The following is an 18,810-nucleotide window of genomic DNA, read 5'->3' as shown; positions in this document are numbered from 1 at the left end:
CTCTGATGCAGAAATTGTTGCTAGAAGAAGGATGCTACTGTAACAAAAATCCAAAATTCTTGGCATTGGTCCACCTTACAGTCAAGATGGAAACTGATATCCAGGGCTATAAAACTGGAGATTTCTGCATGCAGTAACAAAACAATTTTTTAAATGGTCATTTACAATTACTTGGAAGGTGGACCACATGCTTACTGACATAGTACGGAGAGGCTGAAGAATGTTGGTAGTGAATGTTGATTGTTACTATCTGCATTTATCAAGGTGATACAAAAAACAAGAAATGGATGTAGCAAAAACTTGTTAGTTTGAAAGCAGGAAAAAAAAAGTAAAAGGATGGAAAAGCCATGGCTTCTAGCCCCAAATAATAAGAGATTATGGACAAATGCCCACTAAGACTTTTGGCTCCACACAGTTCTAAGGATGTGGCATTTCCTCCTAAACATGATGACTTTAAGCTATGTTGGCAAGTGAGGGAAAAAATAAGGCAGGCGTGAGAATTATATTTAGGAAAGAACTTTGGGGGTGCTGTCAGCATATGTGACTGAATAGATACCTTTCCCTCAAAAACAGTAGTCTGCTTTTTTTAATGCTGAAGAAATTGCAGACTGGATTTCAATAGCCTTCAAATGTTCTATTACTAGTATTTTAGGGCTCCCAAACTTGCTCAGGAAAGAGATGGGTTGCAAAACCTGTGAAGGCCCCCAGTGAGGGCAAGATCCCCATCATTTGTATCAAATACAATAATGGACCAAAAAGGTAGATCCAGAGCTTTTAAGAATATTGAATAAGTAGTTCCTTCCAGACAGAAAAACTGAAATCAGGAAAATGTCCCACTGCCAGATAAGAGGGACCTCAAAACACCTGCCAGAAGGAAGTCATAACTGCTGTAGACCATCGCCTTCCGTGTGTCTCCCATGTTCCCTTTACCAGATGGCAGTTTTTATTACAAATGTCCTGTCCATGCTTCACCACGATAAATTGGGCCTGCTGGCAGTAGAGAGATTTCTATAACATCTGTTGCTGGTGCAAGTGTCACTGGAACCTCAAGTGTCCATATCCAGAACTGGTGGAAAGAACCGTGCATTATTCAGAGATCCTGGACATTGAGCTGTTTGTAATAACTGGATGGAATTTTGGCTTGTCTCACTTAGGGAAGGAGGGAATGTGCTCTATGTGATAGGGCACCTGGTAACCAGAAGGACATACTATGTTAGAAATTGGCTAAAAAGACTTAATCTATTTCTTCTTTTACTTTGGTAACCGAATATGGGTAAAAGTGATTACATGATTTTCACATGCCGCACAGAACTTTCCAGGCAATCTCCACATTTCTTTTCTTTGTTTTCCAGCTAGATGTTTTCCAGCTAGATGTTAACATCTTGGGCAACCTTGCAAGACAGATTTTGAAGATGGTGAAATTTCTGTCAGCCAGGGTTCCTGTGTGGTGGCATGGAACAGATCCCCACAACCCTACCAAGCCACCTGTTGAACTTCACATGAGTAAGAAATAAGTATTTGGTTATGTCACTGAGATTTAGGGTGTTATCTGTTACTGCAGCTAAGAATTATTCTAATAAGTGTATGATATGTTGTTGGGATCTAACTCTTCTAATTTTTCTGAAATGAATATGGTTTTAATGCTATTTTTGAGTAGTTGGGTCGTCCCTTCTCTACTGATTTGAAATGTCACCATATAAGCACAGCATTGTTCCTAGGCTCTCTTTCTTTTCTGCTTATCTGTTTCTCTGATCAGATATTACATTTTAAATTATTATAGCTTTGTATTTTCCTTAGATACCCAGTAGCCCTGTTTACTCGTAATTGTTCTTCTCAGAATTTTCTTGGCAAGTCTTTTGTCTTTTCTTTAGAAACAAATTTTAAGATCAGCGTCTAAGTTTTATTTTAAAAAATTGTCTTGGGATATTAATTTTGATTACTCTTAGAATATTTTTGTAACCTGGGAGGTATTTGTGTTTCAAACATGTTCTTATTGTTGTTCTCTAGTTGTATAAAATGATGTGTCTGCTTCCATGGATGGGCCTAAAATATAGAACTGTAGAAGAAATGATATAAACAGGAGCAAGTTCAGTAGTCTAAGTATGACATCATCGTGCAGAAATTAAGTAGCCTTAAGTTGAATACTGGAATGTTGTTTGTACTTTGAACATGTGTTTCTCCTCAAGGGGAAACTTGTTTTGAAAGAAAGTCATTCTCCATGCTGTTTTCAGGGTATAATTGAAAGGATGTTTTTCAGTAAAGACAGCCGAAACTTAGAGGGTCAATGAATGGAGGAGGATTATTTGTGTTTATTTTTAAACTAAACATGGTATGAATATTCAGTGTTTAGCTTAGCTCTCTCTATTATGGACGGGAGTTCATAGTCTTCACATATACCAACAACAACCAATTTAACTCAGGTCTAAAATAGGTGTGAACTAGTTCTGATTTTGTTTTTGTTTTGTTTTTAAATCATAGGTACCACCTGTGATAAAGGAGAGGTTTGCAAGCCCTATCAAATTTTTAAGGCCTGTAATGCTATAATTGCCTTATCAATGCTTAGAATTTTCTTACTTTAGTGAGTTCTATAATTGCATTACTAATGCTTAGAATTTTCTTACTTTAGTGCTTGAATTTATCATCTCCGCTTTGATATCTGCAAGTCTCCCTCCCTCAGTTTTGCAGGTCTCTGTTCAAATGTCAGCTTATTAGGGAGAGCTTCTCTGATTTCCCTTAGAAACCTACTGATTATTCCTTCCTCTTTGCTTGGTTTTTCTTCTCTGACATTCATAGAAGTGCATGGTAGTGCTCAGTTAAATATTTGCTTTTAAAATACATATTCTATAAATATTTGAATAAATATTATTATTGAATAACTAATCATGGATATATACAAGTTTTTTCAGCATACCAATGACTCATATAGTTGAATACCTGAAGCTGCCAGTTAGGAGGCTATTAGAATAATCCAGGTAAGAGATAGAATGGCTTGGACTTGAATGGTAGCAGTGGACAATGAGAATGGGAGAGAAGGTAATGTTTGATTATAGAGGAGAAAGTAGGAATTAATGCTGGAGAAAAAGTATGAGAATAACTGAAATAAGAAACAGTATGATTACTAGGCAGCATTAGAAGCTCATTTGAAGTTTACTGTAATTAATTTAAAATGAGAACAATTAACACAGCCATTTGTATTTTCATTTTCTATGACCTATTTTTTGACCATATTTATTTGGGGTTCTTAGTCTTTTTGCTACTGGTTTGTAGGAGTTCTTCATATTTTACTGAAATAAGCCCTGTGCCTACCATGATTTGCAAAGAATTTCCATTTTGTCATTTGTCTTTTGACTTTGATTTTTTTTTCCAAATAAGGTATTTGATTTTGTTCATGTTATAAATGATATCTAATTTTTAACCTCCTGACTGGTTATTGTTGGTATATATGAAGGCTAAAACTTTCTCAGCTACCTTACAAAACTCTCACTGTTTTTTTAATAGTTACTCCACTGTTTTTCCTCCATCTTACCAGGTTCAGAATTATACCTTCTTCAGATAATGATCATTTTACTTGCTCCTAATTTTTGTAACTCTATTTCTCTTACCTAAGTAGAATGGCTAGTACCTCCAATACAACATAAAATAATAACACTGAAAGTGGACCTCTTTGTCTATTCCTGACATTAATGGAAATGCTTTTAGTGCTTTCACTTAAGCATGAAGTTGACTTTTAGATTTAGAAAGATATGTTTATGAAGTTATGATCTTTTCCTCTTATTAAAACATACTTTTTTAAAATCAAGAATGGATATTGAGTTTTAACACATACCTTTTAAGCATTTTTGAAAATTGCTGTGTGATTTTTCTCTTTTGTTCTTTAAAGATTTAGTGGAATAATTCTAAAAAAAACATTTCTGCCTAGTGTATTTCTCTATTTTTTCTATATTAATTTATCTATTTAGATTTTCACCTGAACTCAATTTTGTATTTTTCTTAAAAAGTAACTTTTTCAGGAATTACCTGGCGGTCCAGTGGTTACGACTCGATGCTGTCACTGCAGGGCCCCGGCTTTGATCTCTGTCTGAGGAACTAAGATCTGCAAACCACACAGTGTGGCCCAAAAAAAAAAAAAGTAACCATTTCATCCATGATATATATTTTATTTGCAGAGCTAAACAGTGTAATCTCTTGATTTTTAAAATTACCTCTACAAATTTGGGCGAGTTCAGTCTTTTGTTTTATTTTGTGTATTTATGTTTTATACATTTTTTCTAGATTACTTAGTTAATGGTTTACCTAAGTAAGGTGTTCAGTTTTTTCTTTGTGTGGTCTTTTAGCCGTATACCAAAGGTTCTGATACATTGTGATTTCTAAGCTACTGGTTTTCTCTTTTCCTACCTTTTTCCAATTGCATTTCAGATGTTTTTCCTATTTTCCTTCTCTGCTATTTTGGAATTTCTTTTGGTAATTACCCTTTAAAATTTAAAGTGAATATTTTTAAAAATTAAAGTTAACCTCAGTAACTCTACCAGCCTACTAAACAATACATAAGCTCCCTAACTCTTTGATCACTTTTTTATCTTGCATGCATTTGTGTCAAAAATTTCAGTTCTGCCTTTTAACTTTATCTCCAAATTAGACATTATCATTATCATTATTGCTTTATACAGTTAATGTTTATATAGATTTACTCACATGTTTACCAGTTTCTTTGTTGACCAATTTTTTTTTTTTTTTGTCTTTGACCTTTCTGGTATCATTTTCCTGCTTTCGTAGGTACACATTTTTCAACATTGTGTAGTGAAGATCGGTTAGTGGTAAGCCCTCTTAGTTTTTGTCTATTAGAATAATGTCTTTATTTCAGTCTCATTCTCAACTGACATTCTAGTAGGGTAACTAATCTTGGTTAATAATTATTTTCTTCATTAGTATGAAAATATCTCACTGTTTTCTGACTTTGTTTCTATTGAGAAGTCAGCTGTCAGTTACATTGTCATTCTTTCTAGGCAACTTTTGTGTGTGTCAATGATTCTTTTATAATATGAAATATTTGAATTTTTTTAATAGAGGCTATCTTTATCATTGTAATTGTATATATACACAGACATACTTAATATTCTATTGCTTTAGAACATGGGTCATCAAACACTTTCTGTAACAAGTGGGAGAGTAAATATTCTAGGCCTTGCAGCCCATAAGGTCTCTGGTGGCCACTTGACTCTGGTGTTGTAGCACAAAAGCAGCCATAGATAATATGTGAACAAATGGATGTGGCTGTATTTCACTAAACTGTATCTACAAAAACAGGTGATGTATTTGATTTAGCCAGTTGTCCATATTTGTTGACTTGCTTTAGACAGTATATTCTGAACAATGATTAAATTAAATTGTTCTTCTTCCTATCAGCATTCTTTCCTCCATCACTATTAGTCAGTGATATTATCTTTCTTAGGGTTTATCTTTATACGAATAAATCTAAGAATAGGTGGATGGATATATTTATCTGCTTTCAATTACATATTTTGACCCAGCTATAAAAATATGAAAAAGTAGCAAATTTTTCTTTGCTTTTTCTTCCCTTCTCACTGTTTGTTATTTATACCATTTCTACCTTATGAAGGTTTATAGAATTTACATTCTGTTCTATCACCCTAATCTTTGTTGGTCACTTGACTTGTTGAAGGTCACACAGCCAGTAAGTGGTGAAGCTAAGATGTGAACTGAATCGCCTGTGTTGTTAACAACTACATCATGCTGCTGTATTTTTTGGAAGGTTGGATAATCTTGGTACTACAATTAACAAAGATTATATTATGGGGAGTGGGAGGAGCTGAATCATTTATAAATGTGAATGGGAAAATGTCAAATAATACTGCAAACCAACTTCTCTATATTTTTTAGTGTTGTTCAGTATTACCATGGTTAATTAAATGATAGGAACTGAATTTGACTAAATGCATCATTCCAGTAAGACCAATAAAAAATCTTTTTTCATCCCGTTAAAACACCAAGAGATTCATTAATCTGTCAATTTCTAAACAAAGCACTTAAAAAATCTAGGAGTAGAAGTTTAATTTCTTAATGTGAAAATGGGTATCTTAGACTAATAGCCAGTATTGCATTTAATGGAGAAATATTGGAATTTAGAAACATAACAAGGATGGCTGTCATTATACTATTATTACAATTTCACTTCACATTGGTTTGGAAAGTTGAAGCCAGTGTAGTTAGAAATAAAAGAAATACGATAGGTATAACTAACAGGAAAAGAAGAAATAAGATTAACACTGGTTCTACCTCTGCCTCATTTATAGTGGAATTTCCCATTCATTTTATTCCAATTTTATTGCAGTTACAGTAAGGGTGTTTTTTGTTTGTTTTTTCTCATCTTCATGTAAGGTTATCCAAGTTCCCTCACCCCTTTCTCCAGGAGGACCCACAAGTATTCAGGACTGTTGAATGACAGGTTACCTGTAGGTAAAAAATCAGAGAAACTTTCATTCTGCTCCCCCAAACTCTGAAAGTTCTAATCCTTTCTCTTTCTAACCATCTTCCTCAGCAGGTTGAATTCCCACTCTACCTTTTTCTTTTTCCAGTTCCAGTTTTATTTGTTCTTTTGAATCCAGAGAAAACAGCCCTACAAGTATGCCTATAAGAACGATCTGGAGATTGGTTCAAGATGGAGTAGAAGGACGTGCACTCACTCCCTCTTACGAGAACACTGGAATCACAACTAACTGCTGAACAGTCATTGACAGGAAGACGCTGGAACTCACCAAAAAAGATACCCCACATCCAAAGACAAAGGAAAAGCCACAATGAGATGGTTGCACAAGGAGGGGTGCAATCACAATAAAATTAAATCCCATAATCGCTGGGTAGGTGACTCACAAACAGGAGAACAGTTATACCACAGAAGTCCACCAACTGGAGTGAAGGTTCTGAGCCCCATGTCAGGCTTCCCAACCTGGGGGTCCAGCAACAGGAGAAGAAATTCCCAGAGAATCAGACTTTGAAGGCTAGTGGGAATTGACTGCAGGACTTTGACAGGACTGGAGGAGACAGAGACTCCACTCTTGGAGGGCACACACAAAGTAGTGTATGCATCAGGACCCAGGGGGAAGGAGCAGTGACCTCATAGGAGACTGAACCAGACCTGCCTGCTAGTGTTGGAGGGTCTCCTGCAGAGGCAGGGGGTGTCTTTGGCTCACTGCGGGGACAAAGACACTGGCAGCAGAAGTTCTGGGACGTACTCCTTGGTGTGAGCCCTTCCAAAGACCACCATTAGCCCCACCAAAGAGCTGGGTAGTCTCCAGTGCTGGGTCGCCTCAGGCCACACAACCAACAAGGAGGGAACTCAGCCCCACCCATCAGCAGATAAGTGGATTAAAGTCTTACTGAGCTCTGCCCACCAGAGCAACACCCAGCTCTACCCACCACCAGTCTCTCCCATCAGGAAGCTCCCACAAGCCTCTTAGGTAGCCTCATCCACCAGAGGGCAGACAGCAGAAGCAAGAAGAATGACAATCCTGCAGTGTATGGAATGAAAACCACATTCACAGAAAGACAGACAAAATGAAAAGGCAGAGGACTATGTGCCAGATGAAGGAACAAGATAAAATCCCAGAAAAAAAACTAAATGAGGTGGAATTGGCAACCTTCTAGAAAAAGAATTCAGAATAATGATAGTGAAGATGATCCAGGACCTCGGAAAAAGAATGGAGTAAAGATCGAGAAGATGCAAGAAATGTTTAACAAAGATCTAGAAGAATTAAAGAACAAAGAACTAGAAGAATTAAAGAACAAACAAACAGAGATGAGCAATACAATAACTGAAATGAAAAATACACTAGAAGGAATCAATAGCAGAATATATGAGGCAGAAGAATGGATATAAGTAACCTGGAAGACAGAATGGTGGAATTCACTGCCATGGAACAGAATAAAGAAAAAAGAATAAAAAGAAACAAAGACAGCCTAAGAGATCTCTGAGACAACATTAAACGCACCAATATTCTCATTATAGGGGTCCCAGAAGAAGAGAGAAAGAAAAGATCCGAGAAAATGTTTGAAGACATTATAGTCAAAAACTTCCCTAACATGGGAAAGGAAATAGCCACCCAAGTCCAGGAAGTTCAGAGAGTCCCAGGCAGGACAAACGCAAGGAGAAACATGCCAAGACACATAGTACACAAAAATTAAAAACAAAGAAAAATTATTAAAAGCAACAAAGGAAAAATGACAAAGAACATACAAGGGAACTCCTGTAAAGTTAACAGCTGATTTCTCAGCAGAAACTCTACAACCCAGAAGGGAGTGGCATGATATACTTAAAGTGATGAAAGGGAAGAACCTACAACCAAGATTACTCTACCCAGCAAGGATCTCAGTCAGATTCGACAGAGAAATCAAAAGCTTTGCAGAGAAGCAAAAGCTAAGAGAATTCAGCACCACCAAATAAGCTCCACAACAAATGCTAAACGAACTTCTCTAAGTGGGAAACACAAGAGAAGAAAAGGACCTACAAAAACAAACCCAAAACAATTAAGAAAATGGTAATAGGAACATACATATTGATAATTACCTTAAATGTGAATGGATTAAATGCTCCAACCAAAAGACACAGGCTTGCTGAATGGATACAAAAACAACATACCACTTATATGCTGTTTACAAGAGAACCACTTCAGACCTGGGGACACATGCAGACTGAAAATTAGGGGATGGAAAAAGATATTCCATGCAAATGGAAATCAAAAGAAAGCTGGAGTAGCAATACTCATATCAGATAGCATAGACTTTGAAATAAAGAATGTTATAAGAGACAAGGAAGGACACTACATAATGATCAAGGGATCAATCCAAGAAGATATAACAATTATAAACATATATGCACCCAATGTAGGAGCACCTCAATACGTAAGGCAACTGCTAACAGCTGGAAAAGAGGACATCAACAGTACCACAATAATAGTGGGGGACGTTAACACCTCACTTACACCAATGGACAGATCATCCAGATGAAAATTAATAAGGAAACACAAGCTTTAAATGATACAATAGACCAGATTTAATTGATATTTAAAGGACCTTCTATCTGCAAACAGCAGATTACACCTTCTTCTCAAGTGCACACAGAACATTCTCCAAGATACATCACATCTTGGGTCACAAATCAAGCCTCGGTAAGTTTAAGAAAAGTGAAGTTGTATCAAGCGTCTTTTCTGACCACAACGCTGTGAGATTAGAAATCAGTTGCAGGAAAAAAAACTGTAAAAAACACGAACACATGGAGGCTAAACAATATGCTACAAAATAACCAAGAGATCACTGAAGAAATCAAAGAGGAAATCAAAAAATACATAGAGACAAATAACAAAGAAAACACAGCAATCCAAAACCTATGGGATGTAGCAAAAGCAGTTCTAAGAGGGAAGATTATAGCAATACAATCCTACCTCAAGAAGCAAGAAAAATCTCAAGTAATCAATCTAACCTTACAGCTAAAGGAACTAGAGAAAGAAGAACAAAGAAAACCCAAAGTTAGTAGCAGGAAAGAAATCATACAGATCAGAGCAGAAATAAATGAAATACAAACAAAGAAAACAGTAGCAAAGATCGATAAAACTAAAAGCTGGTTCTTTAAGGAGATAAACAAAATTGGTAAATCTTAAGCCAGATTCATCAAGAAAAAGAGGGAGAGGACTCAAATCAATAAAATTAGAAATAAAAAAGGAGAAGTTACAAAGGACACTGCAGATATACAAAGCATCATAAGAGACTACTACAAGCAACTCTATGCCAATAAAATGGACAACCTGGAAGAATTCGACAAATTCTTAGGTATAATCTTCCAAGACTGAATCACGAAGAAATAGAAAATATGAACAGACCACTCACAGGCACTGAAATTGAAACTGTGATTAAAAATCTTCCAACAACCAAAAGTCCAGTACCAGATGGTTTCACAGGTGAATTCTATCAAACATTTAGAGAAGAGCTAACACCTATCCTTCTCAAACACCTCCAAAAAATTGCAGAGGAAGGAACACTCCCAAACTCATTCTACGAGGCCACCATCACCCTGACACCAAAACCAGACAGAGATGCTACAAAAAAAGAAAATTACAGGCCAATATCACTGATGAATATAGATGCAAAAATCCTCAACAAAATACTAGCAAACAGAATCCAACAAAACATTAAAAGGATCATACACTATAATAAAGTGGGATTTATCCCAGTGATGTAAGGATTCTTCAATATATGTAAATCAATCAATGTGATAGATCATATTAGCAAATTGAAGAATAAAAACCATATGATCATCTCAACAGATGCAGAAAAAGCTTTTGACAAAATTCAACATCCATTTATGATAAAAACTCTCCAGAAAGTGGGTATAGAGGGAATCTACCTCAACATAATAAAGACCATATATGGCAAACCCACAGCAAACATCATTCTCAGTGGTGAAAAACTGAAAGCATTTCCTCTAAGATCAGGAACAAGACAAGGATGTCCACTCTCACCACTATTATTCAACATAGCTTTGGAAGTCCTAGCCATGGCAGTCAGAGAAGAAAAAGAAATAAAAGGAATCCAAATTGGAAAAGAAGAAGTAAAATTGTCACTGTCTGCAGATGACATGATACTATACATAGAGAATCCTAAAGATGCTACCAGAAAACTACTAGAGCTAATCAATGAATTTGGTAAAGTTGCACTATACAAAATCAATGCACAGAAATCTCTTGCATTCCTATACACTAACAATGACAGATCAGAAAGAGATATTAAGGAAACAATCCCATTCACCATTGCAACAAAAAGAATAAAATACCTAGGAATAAACCTACCTAAGGAGGTAAAATACCTGTACTCAGAAAACTATAAGACACTGATGAAAGAAATCAAAGATGACACAAACAGATGGAGAGATATACCATGTTCTTGGCTTGGAAGAATCAATATTGTGAAAGTGACTATACTACCCAAAGCAATCTACAGATTCAATGCAACCCCTATCAAATTACCAATGACATTTTTTACAGAACTAGAACAGAAAATCTTATGGAGACACAAAAGACCCCAAATAGCCAAAGCAATCTTGAGGGAAAAAAATAGAGCTGGAGGAATCAGACTCTCTGACTTCAGACTATACTACAAAGCTACAGTACTCAAGACAATATGGTATTGGCACAAAAACAAAAATGTAGATCAATGGAACAGGATAGAAAGCCCAGAGATAAACTCATGCACCTTTGGTCAACTAATCTATGACAAAGGAGGCAAGGATATACAATCGAGAAGACAGTCTCTTCAATAAACAGTGCTGGAAAACTGGACAGCTTTATGTAAAAGAATGAAATTAGAACACTCCCTAATACCATGCACAAAAATAAACTCAAAATGGATTAAAGACCTAAATGTAAGACCGGACACTATTAAACTCTTAGAGGGAAACATAGGAAGAACACTCTTTGATGTAAATCACAGCAAAATCTTTTTTGACCCACCTCCTACAGTAATGGAAATAAAAACAAAAATAAACAAATGGGACCTAATGAAATTTTAAAGCTTTTGCACAGCAAAGGAAACTATAAACAAGACGAAAAGACAACTCTCAGAATGGAAGAAAATATTTACAAACGAATCAACAAAGGATTGATCTCCAAAATATTTAAACAGCTCATGCAGCTCAATATTAAAAAAGCAAACAACCTAATCAAAAAATGGGCAGAAGATCTAAATAGACATTTCTCCAAGGAAGACATACAGATGGCCAAGAGGCACATGAAGAGCTGCTCAACATCACTAATTATTAGAGAAATGCAGATCAAAACTACAATGAGGTATCACCTCACACCAGTTAGAATGGGCATCATTAGAAAACCTAGAAACAACAAATGCTGGAGAGGGTGTGGAGAAAAGAGAACCCTCTTGCACTGTTGGTGGGAACGTAAATTGATACAGCCACTATGGAGAACAGTATGGACGTTCCTTAAAAAACTAACAGCAGGGGCTTCCCTGGTGGTGCAGTGGTTGAGAGTCTGCCTGCCGATGCAGAGGACACGGGTTCGTGCCCCGGTCCGGGAGGATCCCACATGCTGTGGAGCGGCTGGGCCCGTGAGCCATGGCCGCTGAGCCTGTGCGTCCGGAGCCTGTGCTCCGCAACGGGAGAGGCCGCAAGAGTGAGAGGCCCGTGTACCGCCAAAAAAAGAAAAAAAAAAAAAAACAGCAGAATTACCATATGACCTAGTAATCCCACTACTGGGCATATACCCAGAGAAAACCATAATTAAAAAAGGCACATGCACCCCAGTGTTCATTGCAGCACTATTTACAATAGCCAGGTCATGGAAACAATGTAAATGCCCATCAACAAACGAATGGATAAAGAAGAAGTGGTACATATATACAATGGAATATTACTCGGCCATTAAAAGGAACGTAATTGGGTCATTTGTAGAGACATGGATGGACCTAGAGACTGTCATGCAGAGTGAAGTAAGTCAGAAAGAGAAAAACAAATATTGTATATTAGCGCATATATGTGGAATCTAGAAAAATGGTACCAATGAACTGGTTTGCAAGTCAGAAATAGAGACACAGATGTAGAGAACAAACGTATAGGTACCATGGGGGGAAAACAGGGGGAGGAGGGTGGTGTGATGAACTGGGAGATTTGGATTGACATATATACACTAATATGTATAAAATAGATAATCAGAACCTGCTGTATAAATAAATAAATAAAATTCAGGAAACAAAAGCCTTTGAGTGACTTTGCTGATTTTCAGAAGTGTTTTGTGTGTGTTTTATGGGGGAAAGAGAAGGAACTCTTAAATAAATCTCTGTAATTCATAAAAAAATAAATAAGAAAAGAACTCATCTGACGCTTCAGGGGTAAGTTTTTTTTGAATCTTTGTTCCTAAGTGAATATGAACTGGGAGTAGAGAAATGATCAATTGAGGGTAAGTGAGAAAGAAAAGAGGGTAAGAAATACCCTGAAAACAACAAAATAAATACTAAGACCTAGCCCTGCTATATTTGCAAATAGTAGTCTATACATAGTATTTAGGGTTCTTTGTCAAGCGCCCAGTAAATAATAGCTATTAGTTCTTGAGAAACTCATCTGGCTGCCAGTTAATCCTTTATAACCATTATCAATCTTTTAGTCACTTTGCTGATAATTAAAATTTTAGGGAGAAAGTCTCCTTTAATTCTTCGAGCTTGGGACCTGGAGCTGTGTCCTGCTTGGTGTAGGATACCGTGATTAACAATGCAATGTGGGAGAAGTATTCCCCCAAAAGGAAATCAGGGTGCTAATTTCTTTTAAATAGTGGGAAGACATGGTGTTAGCCGAGAAAGAGTAGCTGTCCACTACAAGTCTAGTAAGAGAGCGTGAATATATATGAATCTATAAAAAACAAAAAAAACCACCTTAAGAGAGAAGTGAAGTCCCTCTGTGTACCCCAGGAAGTACTTAACTCCTGGGGAGACAAGAGGGGTAAGGAGAATAGTCAGTTGTCTAGTTTGGCCAGAGGAGACAATGCACAAAAGTAGTAGATATGAAACCAATAAAGTGAAGAATTAGGGTGAGATAAAGGTAGGCCTTGAATGTCATTTAAAGTTCTTGAAATTTAGTTTACAGGAAATTGAGAAACCAAATTTAAAATTGAAAAATCTGAGGAAGGAGAAAGCTATGTACTTGTGTAGAGATTTGAAGCAAGTAATATAACCTCCTTGCCAAGTGTCCTTAGCTTTTGTGTATTTCCAGTAACTATCCTCTTTGAAAATGTTCTAGGTCAAAGTTTTCCCATGATATTTCAAGTCAACAGATCACTTGTGTAAGGTTAAAATTACCTTTGACAATAAGGGGAGAAAAATATACACGCACATGAGAAAAACAGCTCCAAAAACAACGTTTTGGCCTTTCTTGTGAAAGAGCACAGCACCTTAAATGTCTTTTATAAGGTTCCAAAACTATCTCAACTTACTAAAAGAAAAAAAAAAAAGATCAGTTATCAAGTTTCATGTTAAATGTTATTTAATTTAATAAAGTGCATTAATAAAAGAAACAAGTAGTTCAATTCAAATGAAAAAGCATATGTAGCATTATGGAGTACTCACTGTTCTTTTTTTAAGAAAATCACTTATTTTGACCTAGATGAGAAGGAAATCCAAAAAAGAGGGGATATATGTGTGTGTGTGTGTGTATATATATATATATATATATATATATCTCATTCACTTTGCTGTACAGTATAAACTAACACAATATTGTAAAGCAACTGTACTCCAATAAAAATTTTTTAAAAAGAAGGAATAAGTAAAAAAAAAAAAAGTTAAAAAAATTTTAAAATCACCTATTTTGAAAATTTGATAATGGATCTAGCAATGATCAATAATGGCTGCTAAAATGAGTAGGTGAAAATCTGATGGGGACTTCTATATTGGATGGATCAGACTGACAATACTGAACCCACTAGTCATTCTTAACATCACCAAAAGATAGATGGTAGAGACATCCTGGGCTTCATCATATGATACAGTTATGAATAACACACCACCACGTATCATGTCTTCTTGCTCCCCCAAATCACCTAACCTACATCTGGTCAAGCCTCTAGATTTGACTTTTCATAGGAAATACAAGGAACAGAAGAATGTATTAAGTGACACCACCAGGACACAGTCTGGAAAATCTAGGATGTGGAAAATTCTATGAGACAGTAGGTATTCTATAAAAATACCTATTTTTTCACACACATTAAGAGCAAGATAAAGAATGATAAAAAGGAAATATATATATTTTAAAGAGACTAAAACACATAATAACCAAGCCAATGTGTGGTCCTTGTTTGCTCCTCAATCAAACAAATCAACTTAAAAGGAAAAAAATTATGAGACAGTTGGTGAAATTTGAATGCTAACTAGATATCTGATGATATTAAGGAACTGTTACCTTAGTAATTACTGCAGGGAAATGAAAATTATTTACTGATGATAACCAACTTAAAGGATTTCAGTGGAACCAGGATGGAAGTATTGATTTTGAGTGAAAATCTAAAATACTCTGATAGGGCAAAGTCTAACTCTTAGATTTTTTTCTAAGTACATTCAAATGAGACCAATGTTTGAGGTTAAAGCACTGTTATTGGCCTCTTGTTGATCATTAAGAGAGGAACCCCTGTTGCTAAATTGTGAAATCTTGTACATGATGAGAGAGAAAAGGAGAATGTCATTTTTTTCCATGTCTCTAATACTCAAAAGTATTCCTTTTAGAAAATTGGGGAGAAGGGGGGCAGGAAATAAGGCTATGTGTGCCTAGCTCCTGATAAACCTTCTCAAACTCTGAAAGAGTAACAGAATAACTCCCTGCGGACGAAAAGGCAACTCTGGTCAGCCTAGGCCTTGGAGAATATCTTGGCTTTGTAGGTCACTTTCCAGAGAGCTAGTTGCCTAAATTAGTGAAGAAGTTGCACCATGTATGTTTTCCATCCCATTCCTCTGACCTCATCCTCATCTGCAAAGCAAATTTAACCCAGTTGCTGATGCTCTTGGACTCAGGTTCAGAAACGTCTGGGATGAGTTGTCATACCTGTGCACCACTCCTGCCTCACCCCAGCATCAATCCCATGTAAATTTTTCTATACTGTGGATTTAAAAGAATGGTGAAAACACTAAGATAATATTGGGAGAGGGATGGGTATAGCTGACTACTTATTACTCTCACCCAAGCCTCTCATTACAGCTGCAGTTCTTCCAGAACACTAATATTTTGCTGTGCTTTTCTCTGAGGTTTTCATTCCCCACTTTACCTGCCATTGAATTATACCTACTCTACAGGGACTGTAAATGTGTTAGAAGCATAATGCAACTAACAGAACTAAAGAAGACAACGTTCCCTCTCTAAGATACCCCTTCCAGATGGAGTCTCTCACTGATGGTCAAAGACAAACAACAGGGTAGAGGGATAGTAGACGGGTCAGTGAGAATGGGTAGCATTTGGAGGATCAAAATCTTAAAAGAATGGCTCTTTTTCTTACTTGTTTTCCTTTTCCTCTTTGGATGGATTTTTTTTTTCTTTTTTGCAACTTCAAGGTGACTGGTTGAATAAAAAGGAACTAGGATCTTCTCGCACGTGTAAAGATGAGCTTCCCTCCTGAAATGCCCTACTAAAGATGTCGTGAAATGGTGAGTGAGAGTGAACACGGTGTTCAGACTTGCCAATAGGGGAGGTGAATAATCTTGAAAGGGAGAGCAAGATGGCATTACTTCTTTCTGGGTGAATAGTCAGCCCTTAGATACAGAGAATATGGGGTTCTCTTAACAGAAATGAGGTGGGTGAGTATTTTGGAAGGAAACGTTATGAGTTGAATTTTATAGATATTGATTTTATTAGTCTTTTTGCTGGACATAAATTGAGTGACTTGCTGGCTCCCAGTAATCTTTTCATTGACAATACCCATCATAACTCACCCCCTTCCTCTGGAGTTACCATTGTCCATGCCCCACCTTCCCCTCATACCCACACATGAAGCCAAAAATGCAGTCACTTGCTTTGGATGGGAGTAGCCATCCTCTTCCTTGACTCTGTCTCCTTGACTTTGGTGATTTAATAGGGTAAAGAACTTGACTCAGTTGGACCTGTCATAGTATCCACAATGACTGGAACGGACATTGGCACATGACCCAGACTGAGCCTATGAAATGCCTTCCCTTAGAATTTTCACACTTGAGTAACAGGCTAATGCCATTTTCTTTCTGATCAACAAGCTATGTTGGTGTGTACCCAGGTCTGCAGGCAATAAGGTTTCCATCCTTATTGAGAAACTAAATTAAGAGAATGAAGTTGGCACACAAACAGAGAAAAGGTAGCAAGAATGTGGTCTTGATAGTATTTGATTTCCTGGTTCCATCTGCTCCTGAGGCAAACCCTAACTTGCCCCTCCTCTGTTTGGTTACATAAGCCTAAAAATCCCTCTTTGGAGTAATCAAGTTTAAAATATATTCCTGTTACCAGAAACCAAAGAGCCCTAAAACAAAAGTGAAGTGATCACAACTATCAGATTGTTTATATAGCCATGAATCTTAGCCCCAGCATCAACCCAACTATAGATTGTTATAAGTTTTTTTCCTAAAACCATCTCACTGAAAAACTGTCATTGTAATAATTGAAAATGGTTGATTCTCATGGTTTGCTGTATGACAATGGTATAATTCACTAGTTTGCAAATGACTGGTTGGCAATATTGGCTCCAAAATTTTCAGGCTCCAAATGTATGCATTAGTTCAGTAAAGATATGTGAATAAACATCCAGCATTATTGATTCATTTTTAAAAGGAGTTATCTCTTAAAAGCTTCTATCATTGCATTTGTCCCTAGTCCCTATTATGTACAGTTGTGTCATGAACTCTGGCTTGACTTGGTATTTAAAGGAATTAGGAACTGGAAATACTGTATTTCTAACATCAGCAAAGACATGTTCTTGGTCATTGTATTGATGGTTCACCTTGTGGTTTGCGGCTGTTTTTTCTCTCTCCAAAGTTGGTGCCTATTATCAACAGTTTAAACAGCAAATTATTGCAAACTGTAAATACATGCATATGTCCTTCCAAGTCATTCATTAGCAGTTTTGTTTTTCCCTGCCCACTGTGAGAAGTACTAAGATTTAATTGAAATTTATTTAAGCTATGCTATTATGTATAACATAATAATTTCAGTTATACAAAATGAATGAGCCATGAAGAAAATGACTGGTTCATCCTGAATGTTATAAACAATATGTAGGAGAGGAGAGATTTTAATTAGGGGTATATAAAGCTTTCAAGTTACCTAACAAATAAGAAAGATCTCTGTTTCCTTCTGAAAGAGAACATGATTTAGAAGCTGAAATAATCGTTTCCTTTGAAAAGACCCTATTTAACCATGCAGTTTTTTGGAAGCAAGGCAGGCAGTAAATTGGTGGGTTTCAGGTATTCCTATGTCCTATAGTGCAAATGCTACCTCAATCATACTTTAAGTAATTTGTAAATGATCTTATTTTTATGAATTGATAATTACTTAATATGTCATATTCCAGAGTTTTCCAAGAAGACAAAAAAGTTTAACAGGATAACAAGTGCTATTTAAAAAAAAAAAAAAGACGACTTGTGGCAAAATAAATTTGAGAAACACTGGCTAACAAACTGGTTTCTTTCCTGCAGGGCTTCTCAGAATCTTTAACATGGTAATATGTATTGTGAATCGCCACCATAAAGATAACATTTCCCATAGTTATTTTACTGTGGGGTTCTTTTTGAGTAGAGTATTTGTGAAACTAGAATTCCTTAATACATGCTTTAAGTGATTTATTCAACCTATGTGTTAATTACCTACTAATATGTGGCAAGGATTAGAAATATTAATAAATGAGTAACTTAAGGCAGTCAAAGTTTCTGATAGAAGGGAAAACCTGCCTTTCCCTATCTTTGGTTAGTGAGCTAATAATAATGAACAGTGCCTGAAACAGTCAACACTGATGAGAGAAAGGTAAACATCTTTTACACTAATAACATATTTTGCCTTGAGCAGGTGAGGAAAGCAGGAAATTGGTGGTTTCCAGTGTCACTAATGTCCTGCTAATGTCAAATCTGAAAATTGCCAGACACAAGCCTACGTCTACTTTGCCTGCAAGAGCTCCTTAAAGGTGAATTGTTCGTGGGTTAATTTTTCGAATTGTCCTCCCAAAACACTTGCCCACAGTTTGGGGCCTGTTTGTCCTCTCAGGTTACCAGCTTCCAGGCTAATCTGGTACACGTTTA

General features: G+C 36.4%; 1 protein-coding gene across 3 annotated transcripts in view; it reads left to right on the top strand.

Moving 5' to 3' along the window:
• SRFBP1 (serum response factor binding protein 1) overlaps positions 1–18,810 on the top strand; it is a 94,121-nt gene that overhangs the window by 61,480 nt on the left and 13,831 nt on the right. For 2 of the 3 annotated variants that reach the window (XM_060008962.1, XM_060008960.1), the window contains 3 exons: positions 1,353–5,770; positions 16,108–16,200; positions 18,581–18,695. The gene's annotated coding sequence lies outside the window, so the exon portion shown is untranslated. The remainder of the gene's footprint in view (positions 1–1,352; positions 5,771–16,107; positions 16,201–18,580; positions 18,696–18,810) is intronic. The other variant, XM_060008963.1, reaches the window with a different exon arrangement.

The sequence above is a fragment of the Delphinus delphis genome, chromosome 3 (genome assembly GCF_949987515.2).
Source record: "Delphinus delphis chromosome 3, mDelDel1.2, whole genome shotgun sequence".
Lineage (NCBI taxonomy): Eukaryota > Metazoa > Chordata > Mammalia > Artiodactyla > Delphinidae > Delphinus > Delphinus delphis.
The sequence above is the reverse complement of the archived record's forward strand: the minus strand, read 5'-3'. Positions and strand labels throughout refer to the sequence as shown.